General features: G+C 38.7%; 1 protein-coding gene across 3 annotated transcripts in view; it reads left to right on the top strand.

Moving 5' to 3' along the window:
• Nucleotides 1-14,752, top strand: part of LOC124162751 — a 1,072,747-nt gene that overhangs the window by 1,012,201 nt on the left and 45,794 nt on the right. The window contains exon 1 of one of the 3 annotated variants that reach the window (XM_046539388.1): nucleotides 13,382-13,605. The exons of the other annotated variants lie outside the window; for them this stretch is intronic. The gene's annotated coding sequence lies outside the window, so the exon portion shown is untranslated. Of the gene's footprint in view, nucleotides 1-13,381; nucleotides 13,606-14,752 lie in introns of those variants that run through there. 3 annotated transcript variants of the gene reach the window in all.

Genomic DNA, 14,752 nt, shown 5'->3' with positions numbered 1-14,752 from the left:
CGTAGTTTACGATGCGTAGTTTACATCCATTCCATGCGTAGTTTAGGTAGATACATCGACCTGAATACGCCGGTTGGAATACCGGAGAAACTGTCGTCACAAAGAAAATCCACGCAGTGAAACCCAGAAACATGGAGACATTATTAATGATGAAGTTGGTATTGTACCGTTTGATCTACGTTTATATGGAGTGTTTATCCAATCACCCTGGTCATTCTCCCTTCCAAAATTTGACTTCCCTCTTCAGATTTTAATTAGGCCTACTCCCTATATTTTTTCTATAAATCCTATGTTAGCCTTATATCCCCTCTTGCTTACCTGAAATGTTATCTTCTAAAGCAGATTTTAATGTTACCTTACCGCTCAGCGCTCGTTCCATCCAAAGCCGTTGCTTTCTCCGTACGACGTTTCATGTTGGAACTGTCTTCTTGCCCACTATGCCCAGCAACTTGTCATTACTCCTCCATTACTTCAACTTCACCTTCTCCAGGGTTCTCCACACATCCCATCTTGAATGTCTCCAGTCTTTTCTCGTCCTCCTGTCTGAGTGTCAACGTTTCTCCACCGAGAAGCGCCACATTACAGATCTATAAGTAGCCTACCAGAATTCTTCTTCGCAAATACATTTCTCTATACTCTTAGACAACGATTTTCTCATCAGTGGTATGTATTGTTAAACCATTTTCTGAACGAACCAAAATTAAAGGCACACCTAAGTTGGCCTTAATTGTAAATAAAGCTTTTGGAGGTCACCATTTTCTTTGCCCTAAACAGGACTTCATTTTTTCGTGGGAAAATATGAATAAAATATCAATGAAACTATTGCATTGAGGTTTATTTTTATCGGGATGAGAAAATTGTAGGTTACATGATGCGTCAGCAATAGGGCGACACGGGGATAGGGTTGATGTGGAGGCTAGACTGTTGGCTTCCCACCCGGCAGGCTCGGGTTCAAATACCGGCGGTGGCAGAGATTTTCAGAGACTGCCGGATCCCTGCTTGAATGTTGCGTGGTGGACATTTTATGCGCAACACTTCGTCCGTCGGATGGGACGTTAAGCCATGGTCCCCTTGGCGCCTTTCGTTAAGAGCAGGCTAATGCCCACGCCGGGTTTCTCTCCACCCTTACTTACCTACTCTTCCCTAACGGCGCAAATGACCTCAGCTGTCGGTCGCCTCCTCCAATACCATACCCAATAGGGCGACACTGTAATGGATGTGGAGATGGTAGAAGAGCAGTTGGGATGAGTCGGAGACGGTTGTCCTCAATAGTCTGTGACGCAGCTCCGTCGTCTTCGGGTTCGTCGTCTTGGGCGGCCAATCAAGCGACGCGGTGGAGCGGACGACTGCAGACGACTAAAGGCTGAAAGGGGTCAGTGACGCGTCCTCTTCCTCTGCTCCCTCGTCTTCCAAACACGATCCTGCGTTCAAAACCGATCCTATAGCATCCTTCTGTCCACCCATCTGCCGCAGCCATTACCCCCTCTCCTATACATATACCCCATTACGCAGCGATGGGCCGGTCGATGGAGGGAAACGAACGTTTCGTAGAGTTCGATCGAATCGAACGTTGAAAAGCGTATCGCTCGCAAATTGAGGAAGTCTTCGTAGGGCAGGATCTTCTTTGCTCTTTCTTCAGTGAACTCTTTAAAATAATGCGATGTAATGATAATCACTGCTTCAATAAAAAAACACGCATATAGATGTATATCTTTGTATCTAAAAATTGTCCGTAGATAGATACATTAGTGAATTAAAATTGATAAATATTGCTTTGTTTTGTTGATGTAACGTGGATGCTTTTTCAAAAAAATTGAATACAGTAAACTCAATAAAACACTCGATCGCTGCAGTTGAGTAGTAACAACAACCAGTAAAGTCATTGATGGGACGCGTTGGGCAAGTGGTTTAACATCTGAGGTTCAGCATATGATACTTTCTTAAAGGACGTTAAAATTGTTGAATTATAGTCTGTAGGCGGAAAGAACTCAAAGGAAAACAATGCAATGGAAGTTAAATATTCATGAGGTAGAATTAGAGACGAAAGATTTTGTTGTCTTTAGGACACCTCATGAGTCTTCACGTTGCCCTCAAAAAAATTTGTTTTTTTATCACATTTGTTGCATTGTGAGACAAATAGTATGTAGGCATGTGTGTGCTTTTATTTTGATTAGGTATATCCGCGAATTCCTTTTTTATTAAAATTAAAATATTATGTTAACCACTTGAAACTCATTTCTATGAAATATGTTACTTTTACTGAAGGTTGCCTATGATTCAAAACTAGCATGCATGCAGCGTTGAAATATTTAAGGGGTGGAATCAACAAAATGGGAAAAATTGTGGTCTGTGTCGATCGTAGTATTTCGCGACCTTGTTATACAACTTCATGAAATGGCAAGGTGTGTGGAAAACCACTGTATTATTTAAATCAACTAAACATATCTCACCTATCTGGAGACATAACGGATATTTAGGTAAGCATGGCGCACAATTTCCCAGTAGCATCTCCTTTCAAATTTTTTGTGGCTCCATATTTTATCAAATATTTTATTCTATTTATGTATCCTAGACTTAAGAAGGTAATACAATGTGAGAAGGGGGACTGGCTGAGTTGATTTTTAAAAATGTACCATTCAAACCTTCCCTAACCGTTGGAATATTTGAAGTGTAAATAATTACGTGCACCATCGAGAAAAGATTTCTATTGAGTGCGGAGAATTCGTACTCGTGGCCCCTGGAGAGCTGTAAATTAAGCCCTTAGTCTTTTTTGGACAGCCCTGGGTGTCCGTCTCCTCTCCGGGGACTCCATATTCTTGTTATTCACGGCAAAATATTTTGAGATGGTTGAATAATGTTTAAACTAAATATATCAATTAGAATCCCATTCTTTTGTCACATAATCATGATCATCACTAGTTAGTCATTCATTCCTTCAATCGTAGCATTGCAATCGTCACATTGGTATACTACAGCTCAGCATTTCTCCCTATCCCAAGCTAGTTCTTTTACCACACTGAGGTCCTTCATCCCCGTGTCCTTCTTGGTCTGTCGTAGGTACTTGTTCCTCGGTCTTCCTATTGAAGGAGGAGGTTCCCACCAATTTTTCCCTCCCAATATATTTCTCACGTAACTGATTAGCTTCATTACGTGGTCAATCCACCTTCCAATTCTTCTTTTCAATGCAGTGATCCATAGTTTCATTTCGTCACCTATTCTTCTATATCACCGGGCAACAATCCTAATAATGCTATAACGCAGTTCTGCACTTGCTTCTTCGATCAACTAACCTTTTGATATTCCTTGTTTCTTCATATGTATGTCTATCGTCGCCTGTGATTTAAAATTAATGGAAGACCCTCCCTTGCACTTCTTTGACCCCACTTGCCTTTCAACGTCTGACATCGTCATTTCATGCATCACCTTTAAGACGAAACAAAACCACTCGAACTATTAGTCTTTTTTCGCAGCAAATTCCTTTTTTGAGACTAACATAATTGTTTTGTAATTTTAAAGGCATATTTAGTAGAAAATTTTACTACATCTTCCTGTTTTCATAGTACGTGAATTTTACGTATGTGAACCATTTGAGGTGAAATTTTCAAGCATGAGATTCAGGCTAATGTCGAGAAAGGTTTATTCGGCGTGCCCTGAATTTTCAAGGTCATGATATAAGTTCGTTAAGAGTAATTAGTCGCATTGAAAGACTGGTCGAGTGGGAATTATGCGTCCTCTTAATAACATCCAAAGAAATCCATCTCGTACGTCATCTTTAAGTTCCCCACTTAACAGGGGGTGCTGTGTTACCCTTGGTACAGTCCTTTATTCTCTCTCCTTATGAGCTATTCCAGGAAGCCTTCTTTCCTCATTTTCTCTACATAGGAACGTTTTCGCGACTACTTCTCCACCTTAGCAGTGACGTAAGCTGAGAATTTTTTTAACCTTTATTTATGCAAATAAAAAATAACTTTTATTTTAAAAAATGAACGGAGATAGAGATGTTTATTTTTCTCTTCAATACCAGTGTTCTCTTCTGTCGGAATTCTTTGCATGTAATTAAGAGGACGCATAATTTCCACTTGACCATTTCGACTCGACATTTCAACTCGATTTTCCAACGTTGAAATAGGGTAATGTATTTGACGAAGCAATGCAAGCAATTTTTTTTTAACAATGAATTACTTATAACGAACTTATATTATGGCCTTGAAAATTCAGGGCTTAACCCATAGCCCTTTCTGCAGATTATCTATGTATTTATGCAGATTCAAAATACATTTTATATTCCAAAATTTTACCTCAGTTTGTTCTCATGTGTAACATTATTCGTGCAAATAAAAAAATAATTTATAGCAGAAAAAGGGAAAAAGAAAAAATAATTATTTGTGGCAGAAAAAGGAAAATATTAAATGGAAGGAGAGAGAGAAGGCGTTTATTTTGCTCATCAATACCACAGTGTTCTCTCGTGCCCTGTCCCTCCTAGCCGTTCCGAATCCTCTCGCTGTGGGACGCTGGATTCATTCCCATAAGCCCCCTCTTCCCTCCTCCTCCTCGGATTCAAATTCCCCAAGCGCCCGCTTCCATCAGTGGAATCCGTCTCGCTTGCTCCGCACAGTCGACGTATCGATTCTCGAATTGCATCAGTTTAGCTCGCGTTCCCGAATCCAGCCATCTGCTATTTTTACCTCTCTTTTTCGCGTGTCGCTCTTTTTTTGCACTCCCAATTGGCTTCCATCCAGTTGAGGAATGATTTTTTTCCGACTTGTATGTGTGCCGGCTAAAGTGATTTTACCCTCGTGGAAGACGGGAGCCATATGCTAATGATTAAAATAAGGAAAATGAGGGTTGAATTTCACTCAATTGTGCATCTTTAAAAGATCGTCTCCCTGAATAAAGCGTCAATTCAATACCTCAAACCCGTCAAAGTTGCTTAGAAGATGTAACGTTGAATTAGAGTAATGTATTTGACTAATTACGAGTCTATAGGGTTAGAGAATGAGAAATTCGCGTAATTTCCTAGATTAAATATATCTCACGCAAGAAATTGATCCTCGGACCCATGAATATCACTCCATTTGTGTTTATGAACTTTATCAGTACCTTTCTGGATATATTTCCTAGCAACGTATATCTCTGTACTTCTACTACCCCATATTTCTAGTGACGTTGTAATTTCATATATCTTGTGTACATACGCGTTTGCCTGACGTACAGCTCGAATCGTCCTTCATCATTATGTCTTGGCTGTCCGTACATTCTGACGAACAGTCTTTATTGTAGTTTCCTTTAATATTTTTATTATTTTCTTGATTTTTGGAGTTTTAAATCTGATGATATCGTCTTTCATGTTTTAAAATAATTCAATCGTGTGACGCGATATCCAATGCAACAGCGTTTTCATGAATGAGAAACAGTACCTACTTTCACTAACGTTTGTTAAATGCTAGGGTTCTGAAATTCTTATTCCATAATCTGGCGCGAAATATTGTTTACGATTTACAATATTTTTTGTAATGAACTTGATTGAAAACGAATTTCTGGATCCTGATACACAGTTGTTAATTGTATTAAATGCAGGTAAATAGGGAATGAGATATATCATTACGTACACGATGCAAAGAAACTCTTTATAGAAAATCTCGAGTTAGAGAAATCGGGATTTAATAGGAAGAATTTATGGAAAATATTAAATGCACGTTAAAAACCAGTAAGGTACAGAAATCTTAATCTGTTTGCTCCTCTGCATCAAAGTTTTAAAAAAGTTTATCCCTACAAAGCTGCATGAAAAGAGGTACTCTTCTGTGAAGTAGCTCGGGGCATTGTGTATGGAGCACTGTCGATGTCATCATGCAGTCATTTGGATGAAAATTGCCGTACAATTTGATCTACCTCTTGCCATTTGATTTGATCCGTTGTTCAGCGTAGCAGCCGGTCATATGGCCGTTGAGTAATTTGATCCATCTGCAGCGAACGGCTGTGTCGCGCTGCTCATGCAATTAACGTCTGCTGTATCTGGGGTTAATTTTCACGTGCCATGCGTGATCGAGATTGCAAGCGACCAAATTGTTTCCTTAAGCCACTTTTCCGTGCGATTTAAAGCCTTCAATCGCGATTAAGATTAAAGGTTTCCGTCTGCGATTTCCTTGTAATAAGTTAGTAGCGGCACCGTGTGATAGCAAAGTTGGCGAAAGTGGGATAGTTATGCTATCGGAATGTCGTATCTTTTAGTGATAGTAGATGCTAGTAAAGGTGTATGTACGACTGTGTGGCGCTAGATGGAGTTGTCAGGCCTTTAAGCTGGTCAGTCTCTCCACGGTTCAAACTTTTAATATTTATCGTCGTCTTCCAGTTATCCAGGCATTTAACCTAAATTCCACTGTTTTATATATCTCGTAAAAAATGAGTGGATTGGTTAGGTTACTTGATCCATGTTTTTTCTTTTCTTTCCAAATCGTTCTATCGCGTCCGTAATTATCTGATCGCAGTTGCTCAAATAATTTCAGCATTTATTTACGCTTTAGCAGATTTCTCTGTTGAAATATTCTGTCGGTTTGTGGGACAGGCAAAAATACTACGGCGGAGGAACTCGTAGTAAACGTAGTCGTTATTTTAGGCCTAGAATGTCTTACAAAATCAATTAATGTCACTGTGGACTTTTTTTGTTTTGATTGTTTTTTTTTTAACCCTCCGTCAGTCGCGTCAAATTTTGGAACGCTGTTGTCGCGCGGCGTCCCACAGACACCATTTTGGATTTGTTAAACAAAATGCATTAAAGTAGAAACAACTGTTTTAACAACAATAAATCATTCATTAAATACTTAATTAAATGAAAGGACTACAAATCTATGCATATTAATGATGGATATATTTTTATTAATTAAAGACCACATATCACTTATTTTGATGTTTCAAGCAGTTTTCTTTCACCGAAATTATATCAGCATGTTTAGTTGGGAAAGTAATTACAGAAACCTATTTTTCAGGGTTCGCAGTACGGATTTTGCTAATAATTTAACAAATAATGTTGACTATAGAGGGAATTATTGATTTTGGAGACATTTTATGCTGATTGCGCATTAAGTTGAACTTGAACCAAAAATGTCATAACATTTTGGGAAGTTATTATTCGATGCAACCACGAAATTGTTGTCTGGATGTTTACGGTTTTATGATGTGTATTTATTTATTTGCAATAAACCCAAAAACATTACATGAGACCTTTTACATTGGATTTTTAAACAAATGGTTAAATAATAAATTGTAACAAAGAAACATCAACAACAAAAAAATATGATTAAATACACTCGGATATCACGTAATAATTCTATGAACGCTTCATCCGCTCATGTGTTATTTTGGGAAGGGTGGAGAAAGAAAAGAGGGATTCACAGAGGAAGTTTTCTGATGGCGGTCGTAAATGATGAAATTGATGATGTTATATCAACAGAAGGGGCTTTGCATCTACATCAATGTAATAAGCCACCATAAACGTATGTAGGAGAGGAAAAAACGGTGTATCATATTGGTGAATATTTTAGAATCATAAATAATAAGATAGAAGGAATATGAGTTTCCTAATTATGAAAATACGATGTGGGGAAAGTAAAGAAAATGGCGTGGTGTCTGGTGAACGCCACGTGACCAACTGAGGGTTACTTATTGTAGTTTGTCTTGAATTCTTCATCGAGGATTTAGATTTGAGGGAGCCAGCAGGAATGTTAACAAAAATGTAGGCATGAGGATGACGCCACGCGGTGGTTTCCATACGCGTTCTCGTCCGTCGAAACAGGGTTGCTGAAAGAGTTAGGAAATCCTAGGAAGGGTGGATTATTTTTGAAAAGTTTGTTATAATTGATGAATTTTGACGTCGTTGGAGCATGCTTTGAAAAAGTTTTTTTTTGTTTGATTAAAACGTATTATTTTTTTCACAATAATCGGTTTTAATGTTTAAAATTTTATCTGTTTAACCGAAAAGAAATTTGTTTCTGCACAGTGTGGGAAACAAATTACGTTTGCTATTGGATTATGGACAAAGCTCGTGATAATAAATAAGCTTAGCCGCGAGATATGAAGTAAAACACTTTGCACCTTCCACATAAAAATTTATTAAACTACAGTCGACATGTTTCGCTGCACTGCAGCATTATTAAGACTCAGTCTATCAAGACTGCAGCATTATCAAGACTCAGTCTGCAGCATTATCAAGACTCGGTCTGCAGCATTATCAAGACTCAGTCTATCAAGACTGCAGCATTATCAAGACTCAGTCTTGATAATGCTGCAGTTCAGCGAAACATGTCGACTGTAGTTTAATACATTTTTATGTGGAAAGTGCAAATTGTTTCACTTCATATCTCATAATGGATCACCACAAAGTATCTGCGTCATCCATCCAATTCAAGCTTAGCCGCAATTAAATAATGCGAAAATCATTGCTATGCTATAGATTTTTGAGAATTATAAACGAAAAGTTATATCCTCAGGTAAATAGTGCATAACTTGCTAAATAGAGTTCAAATTCATCGACCACTTGGTGTTTTTCGTTCTTCACCTTCATTATCACCCGGATTGAAAAGCAAAAGCAATATTGAAAATTGCGACCTCGTGAAACGTACTAGTTTATTGTTTGCGTGCAATAGCACGTCGGGGAGTTAGTCGAAATTTGAACTATGGCACAGTCAGGTGAAAAGATCATGCAGTGTAGAGCTGCTGCGAACATGTGATCGTCGGATCGATGGCTGCAGGTAGTGATACGTCAGGTAGAGAGGGCTGCAGGTAATGATGATCCCCTAGGGGTCAAATGCCCGCGTTGAAGTACTTTGTAGTTCGGTTGAAATCCGAGTTTAGTTTCCACAAAATCACCGCCAGCTCTCGTTGCCCTCGGCTGCCAAAATGTTTGGCAGTTCCCGCGCTCCCCCGCGTGCTGAGGTAAGAGCCAGGGGCACATCGTTTTGGGGCTCGTTACGAGCGATGCCGGGTCATGTTTGCATGGGGATTCTCATTTGGCGAGTTGAGTGCTGATTGGACAATAAGAGTCCTTTTATTAGCCGGTCGAAAGCTGCCACGATTCCCTTAACACGGTTTCTACGGCCATTAAACATACTAGATCCATTTGAAGTTTCAAGGCTCGCCCTGAGAGGATTTTTTTGCAACATTGAATAAACTTTTGAAGTTAATCGAATCACATTCTCGTCATCATAATAAATGTGTTACTGCTAGAAGACAATATTGATGACGCTTAAATAGACTGACTAACAAAGAGTGGAATCTTGATTTTGGATTAACTTCTTATCTTCTGAGCACGAATTAATGCCATCTAGGTTTCGCGCTTCCAGAGTTCGAGAAAATATTGCCGATGTTAGAATATTATACGTGTTTCCCTTAAGGATACTGCTATTTTGATTCTTTGGGATAATGTTTAATATGCAGGGAGAACCCGTAAAACAAGATTATTTTTTGAGACTGTCGTTAATGTGGTATCTCCTCTAAAATTAAGGAAATATTTTAGGCACTTATTCAGTATGCATCTAGAGATCTAATGTTAAATCAGGTTGGTGCCTGTCGACATATGACAGTCTGATTTTCGTTTTAATTTCTTGCCCACGGCCTTATCTTTCTTGATGTAGGATGTAGCACTATCTTCATCAGTTCATATTAGGACTCCATTATCATTTTTAATAGAATGAATGATTTCGAAACTAAGCACTTGTGTGGATAGAATTTGAAGATTTTTTTATTACACTCAGGCGTTTAGGAGGTCGAATATTCTGTCTTGCAATTTGCAGTTAAATGTAGGTCAGTATTTCTTGTGCAAATGTTCACGCTAGAGATTAGTGTGGTGTTACCGTGAAAATGTGACGGTAAGTATAATGTAAAATGGCCGTCAAAGCAGATTTAATATTTTTCTTGTACCTAATATTTCTACCCCTGTCGCGTGAACGGCGGTGAAATATACGAGAATTACCATGAGAAAAAATTCCCCTGGACCGGGAAACGAACCATGGACCTTTGGCTTTCCGGGCCAATGCGCAGACCACTACGCCATCCAGGTTCTTTAATTCCCACGGTAATTATACCGAGGCTCATGGTACTAGGTGTAGCACACCTAGCATGGTATGGTATACTCCTTGTACCTATTTATAGTATTAAAATTAAGAGATTGGCACACGGCATCCCTCAGTTTTTCCCTTTCCCAAACTTGTCCCTTTAGCTCCCTGTTATAATAATAATATTTATTGACGGGTATTGATAACCCATTACAAACATATTGAAAGTACAGAATTTCACATAAACATCATGCAACACACAGAGAAAAATTATCAATCTTAATGAAGAAAATAATTAAAATTATATTGAACATAAATTAAAAAATAAAGTTCACTCCATAATCTAAGACTATCAATTACACCAAATGAATATGTCTTAAATATTATGCAATATTGTTTAGAAGCTTCTTGAGCTGGTCACTTGAAAGCCTAAATAAGTCGATGTCCTTAGGGATGGAATTAGAATCACGCATTATTTTGATAATGGTGAAAAGAAAGAATAATTGGTGGAGTGATTGGTGGAGTGGTTATCGTTCTTCATTGAGTCATTCTTTATCTGTCTCAAGTAGTTATCACATACTTTTCCTTGGGAGGCTTTTCCTTCTATTTTATTCGCTTCATTATTTTTTTCATGCACTCATTATGTCATTGAATGTGGTCTACCGGCTACTAATCTGGCGCATGGTGTTCCATAGTTCCCTTTGGTATTTTTTCCTTCCATGCTTCTTTACGGTATATTTCTCGTGACGTTTGCTATTTTTTTCTGTAAAAATAATCTATGATGGCACTAAAATACAGATAATAATTATTTTGTACCGATTAACCGTGTGCCTACTGTCTGTTATGTTTTGCCTGAACTCCTAGATTTTTTATCAGGATTTTCATAAAAAACGGACGTTAAAGTGAAATTTCTAGTTTAGTTTTCTTTAAATTATAGTTCACAATTTTTATCCCTGTTTGTTTATTTTTTTGTCCTATCTTCGGCATAACTGATTCCTATTTTTGATCAGGGTTTTTGATAGGGTTTTTAGTATGGTATAGGTGTTTCCAAGGTTCTCGTTAAACCTCTTTTTTAAGGATCCAACAATTAATTAGAGCTCACATCGTTTTTTTATGTCGATAAATGTGCCCCGGCCTGACGGTCCGACCTCTTGATTACTATCTAACACGACTTTTAACGGACTCTGGGACCCCGTAGAGTATTCTGAGGGAAACATTTTGCTTTTTTTTTACCCGCTCCTTCTCACGAAGTCGGGCCTTTTCAACCCGTGTGCTCTGAGAGTTCGTTTTGCGTGGCCTTGTGACCCCTGGATGTAGCCGAGAGTCACGCTTTTTGTATCGACGTGCATCCCGTTAGCGGGCGCAGTGGAAATGGCGGCACTTGACCCTTGGAAGTCCCGCCTCCAGCTCCATCTCGCCCCATATACCCTCGCAAGCCCTTGGGCGAATCATCACGCGCGGACTCCAATCCTGCAGAAAGATTTTTCCCTTCGTAAGGCCCTGGGCGGGGTGTACTGACTCTTAATCGCTCCTTATGTTCTTCCATTCTCAGCTCTTGTAGGAATTGTCCGCCCAATTTGCCCTCTGCAATCCGCTTCTTGTATCGAAATATTCCGAAGAAATGATCAACGGAGTGTCAATCAAATGGATTGTTGACTTTGTCACTTCAGTTCACTTAGTGGGTATTCATTTCACAACGCCTGTCGTAACTATTCCAAATTATTCGATTCGCTCAACCGTTTTCAACGTTTCATCATCAAGATCTCTCTCTTCACATTACAGAGACAGTTGTTGACAATGACGTGTAAACTTTGAGACCAGTTCGGCAAAGAAAATGGTGTGGATAATTACTACAGCTGTTTGCATATTATTACAATCAGTGGCGCCGACTCCATGGGGCGTGAGGGGGCCCGAGCCCCCTCAATAATTCGTTATGGATGTGAGGAAAAAAGTGTCAGGCTTGTCGATTTTCCCCGGAGAGTCCAGATATCGAGATTAGAGTTCTCAGTGTTCCAATGTTGATCATATGACTCTTCGAAAATGCTTAAAAAACTTAAAATTCACTACTTATAAAATTTCCCGGGGAAAGATCCCCGGTTTGGGCCCCCCCAATATTTTTTGTAAGTCGGTGTCCCTGATTACAACCAATCGCCAGTTAAAATTATATTTTTTGTCGTAAAACTCTTCGGGGAGCTCCTATTGCGAATTGAAAAAAGAAACCCAATCAGTGTCAGAATAGGGAGTGCCCCCTCATCCCGTTACTATGGAAACATTGAAAAAAATGTGAATCCTTCAGGTTTATCTCCCAGCTTTTTATTTCACCAGTTTGAAAAAAAGTGTTTAAAAATGATTGGCGCTAAGTTTGTTAAATAGCCTTTCTAGGAGTCAGGACATCGTGGGGTCGTTGATCGCCGGTGCCTACATTTTATCGGCCTCAGTGGAGGCGGAGATAATTCCTCGCCTATCATGCGGGTTGCGGATTCGAGATCCGCCCGAATAGGTTGCAAGTCTCCAGGGCATGGATTTGTGTGATCGTCTATTGTAAAATTGTTGCAACACCCGATTTCAAGGCCTCATTGCGCTGTTTTCAGGTGTGATTGAGGTAAATAAATAAAATATCTGGAATCTACTTCTTTACTTATGCCAGACCTCAGACGCATTACCGCAGATAGGTACTGCATACCAACATGTTAACAATGGTCGGAGAGGAGATGGAACGAGTAATTCACAAAATGACTTATCATGCGTACGGATTCTTGAAAACCTAGGTACCTGGAAGATAAGCCACTTTAAAATAGCTGAACTTAGTGTGACTTGACTTATCATGTACCATACCCATCATTAATTTTTTGTTTCAATCGCAGGTAGAAACTCGCACCAAACGTGTGATTGATTTTTGAGTGCTTGCGATAATTTTCTTGGTCGTGAAAGACAAAACTATCATTTATTAAATGTAACAACGTACGATTATTTCTATCTTACTGGGATCGCTTAGTGAAAACAAGTATTCATATCCTACGGCAAGTCAACGAAAATAGCGGGGAATTGAATTCCTCTGGGAGATGGTCATATCCCTCAATGATTCTGCACTGGAAAGAGTAGAGAATCATACCCAGTGTACAATTAAAGAAATCTGCACTGACATAGATGTAATGGTATAAGATGGAAGATACAGTTTTTTTCTTCATTAAGCTTACCGATAAGATAAATATAAGTGATTGATATTGGCGTCCTTTGGTTTGTGATATGCACGTACTTCATTTTATTCCCAGTCTTCGTAAGAAGTTTGAGATGCAAACAAAGTGAATTCATAGTTCTATATGCAGTTTATTAGTTATTATGTTAATATCGATAGTTCAAACCCGGAGGATACCTCTGTTAGAGGTTTCTATTTAAGGCCATTGGATTCTAACGTATTGGGCCCCGTGCATGATCGTTGGTGGAATGAATCAGCTTCCCAATGATAGTGTTGACCTCTAGATGTCAGCAAGTATCGATTATTGTACACTTGCCAGTTGCACCTTATAACCAGCCTGTAATGGATACCAGGAGAAACAAGGTGTGTCCCTTTTGTGGCCATGTTAATTTCTTTTCTTTCAATACATTGTCTTATAATTTCTTTCCCTAGTTTTCGAAAAATTTAATACATTTTTGTTCTAAACAAGTGTCTTGCTCATTAAAATAGTGTCGTCTTGCATGTGGTTTTACATTTTTCGGAATTGAATGGCTGTCGCGAGGTTTTTTTTTCGAATCTTACTCAAGTTTATTCATCCCTCTCCAGTTGTATGCTAATGGATGTATATCTTTTGGCATTCCCATTTTTGGTATTTCGAGGCTTATCAACATTTATAGTCTGACTATCATAAGTTGACTCGTGGCAGTTAAGCAGTGAGCCTATCAGTGAAAGCCTTTCATGGCAGCAGGACGAGGTGGGGTGGGGTGAGAAGGTACTTTAATTAATTGATTATCTTTAGCTTTGCAGTCAGCCACTTGCTGTACATTCTTCGAAATATTGGTTTAGGACTCATGTATCTAATAAATGGATGTTCGGGTTAGGTACTTTATGCTAATTAAATCCTTCCTAAATTGACCTGTTATATTTTTAATACCTTTTGAGGTGGGATTGTTTATCATCAATTGCGTTGTGGAATACTTTTTTGTGTAGTCTCTTGTACAGAAATTTGACTTGCTCCTCATTTCCTTGAAATTATTGATTGAATGATTATGAGCACTGATCTAATCTTGTCGAGTTGACAGCTTTAGTCATAATAACAAATAAGATCACGATTAAGATGACGATTCAGTAGCCTCCCTTAATTTATCTCATCTATTCCTGCTTTCCATGTTCAAAGAGATGCTGATTGTTATTTTTTGGTATATTGATGGGAATTCCACCCTCTTTTTCACTTAATTCTCCTTTTTTATGAAAAAATGTGTTTTTGAATCACCATTGTTACAAAATTTTGTCGTGGGCGTATTTCATAAGTTTTGGTCGGGGATATCAAACGAAGCCGTGACTGAATTGGAGTTGATTGATTAAATTTTGTGCTTGAAAGTCGCAACCCCCACATCATCCTTTACATTTGTTAAGCTATACAATTTTTCTGATATGAACTCAAGTGATTGGATGAAAACATTCCTACAGTCTGTGTCTCATGACGTTGTTTCTGTCCGTTCATGCACTGCAAATCGTACGTTACTTCGGC

The sequence above is a fragment of the Ischnura elegans genome, chromosome 7, assembly GCF_921293095.1.
Source record: "Ischnura elegans chromosome 7, ioIscEleg1.1, whole genome shotgun sequence".
Lineage (NCBI taxonomy): Eukaryota > Metazoa > Arthropoda > Insecta > Odonata > Coenagrionidae > Ischnura > Ischnura elegans.
Note: the sequence above shows the minus strand (reverse complement) of the source record. Positions and strands in the feature narration are given on the sequence as shown.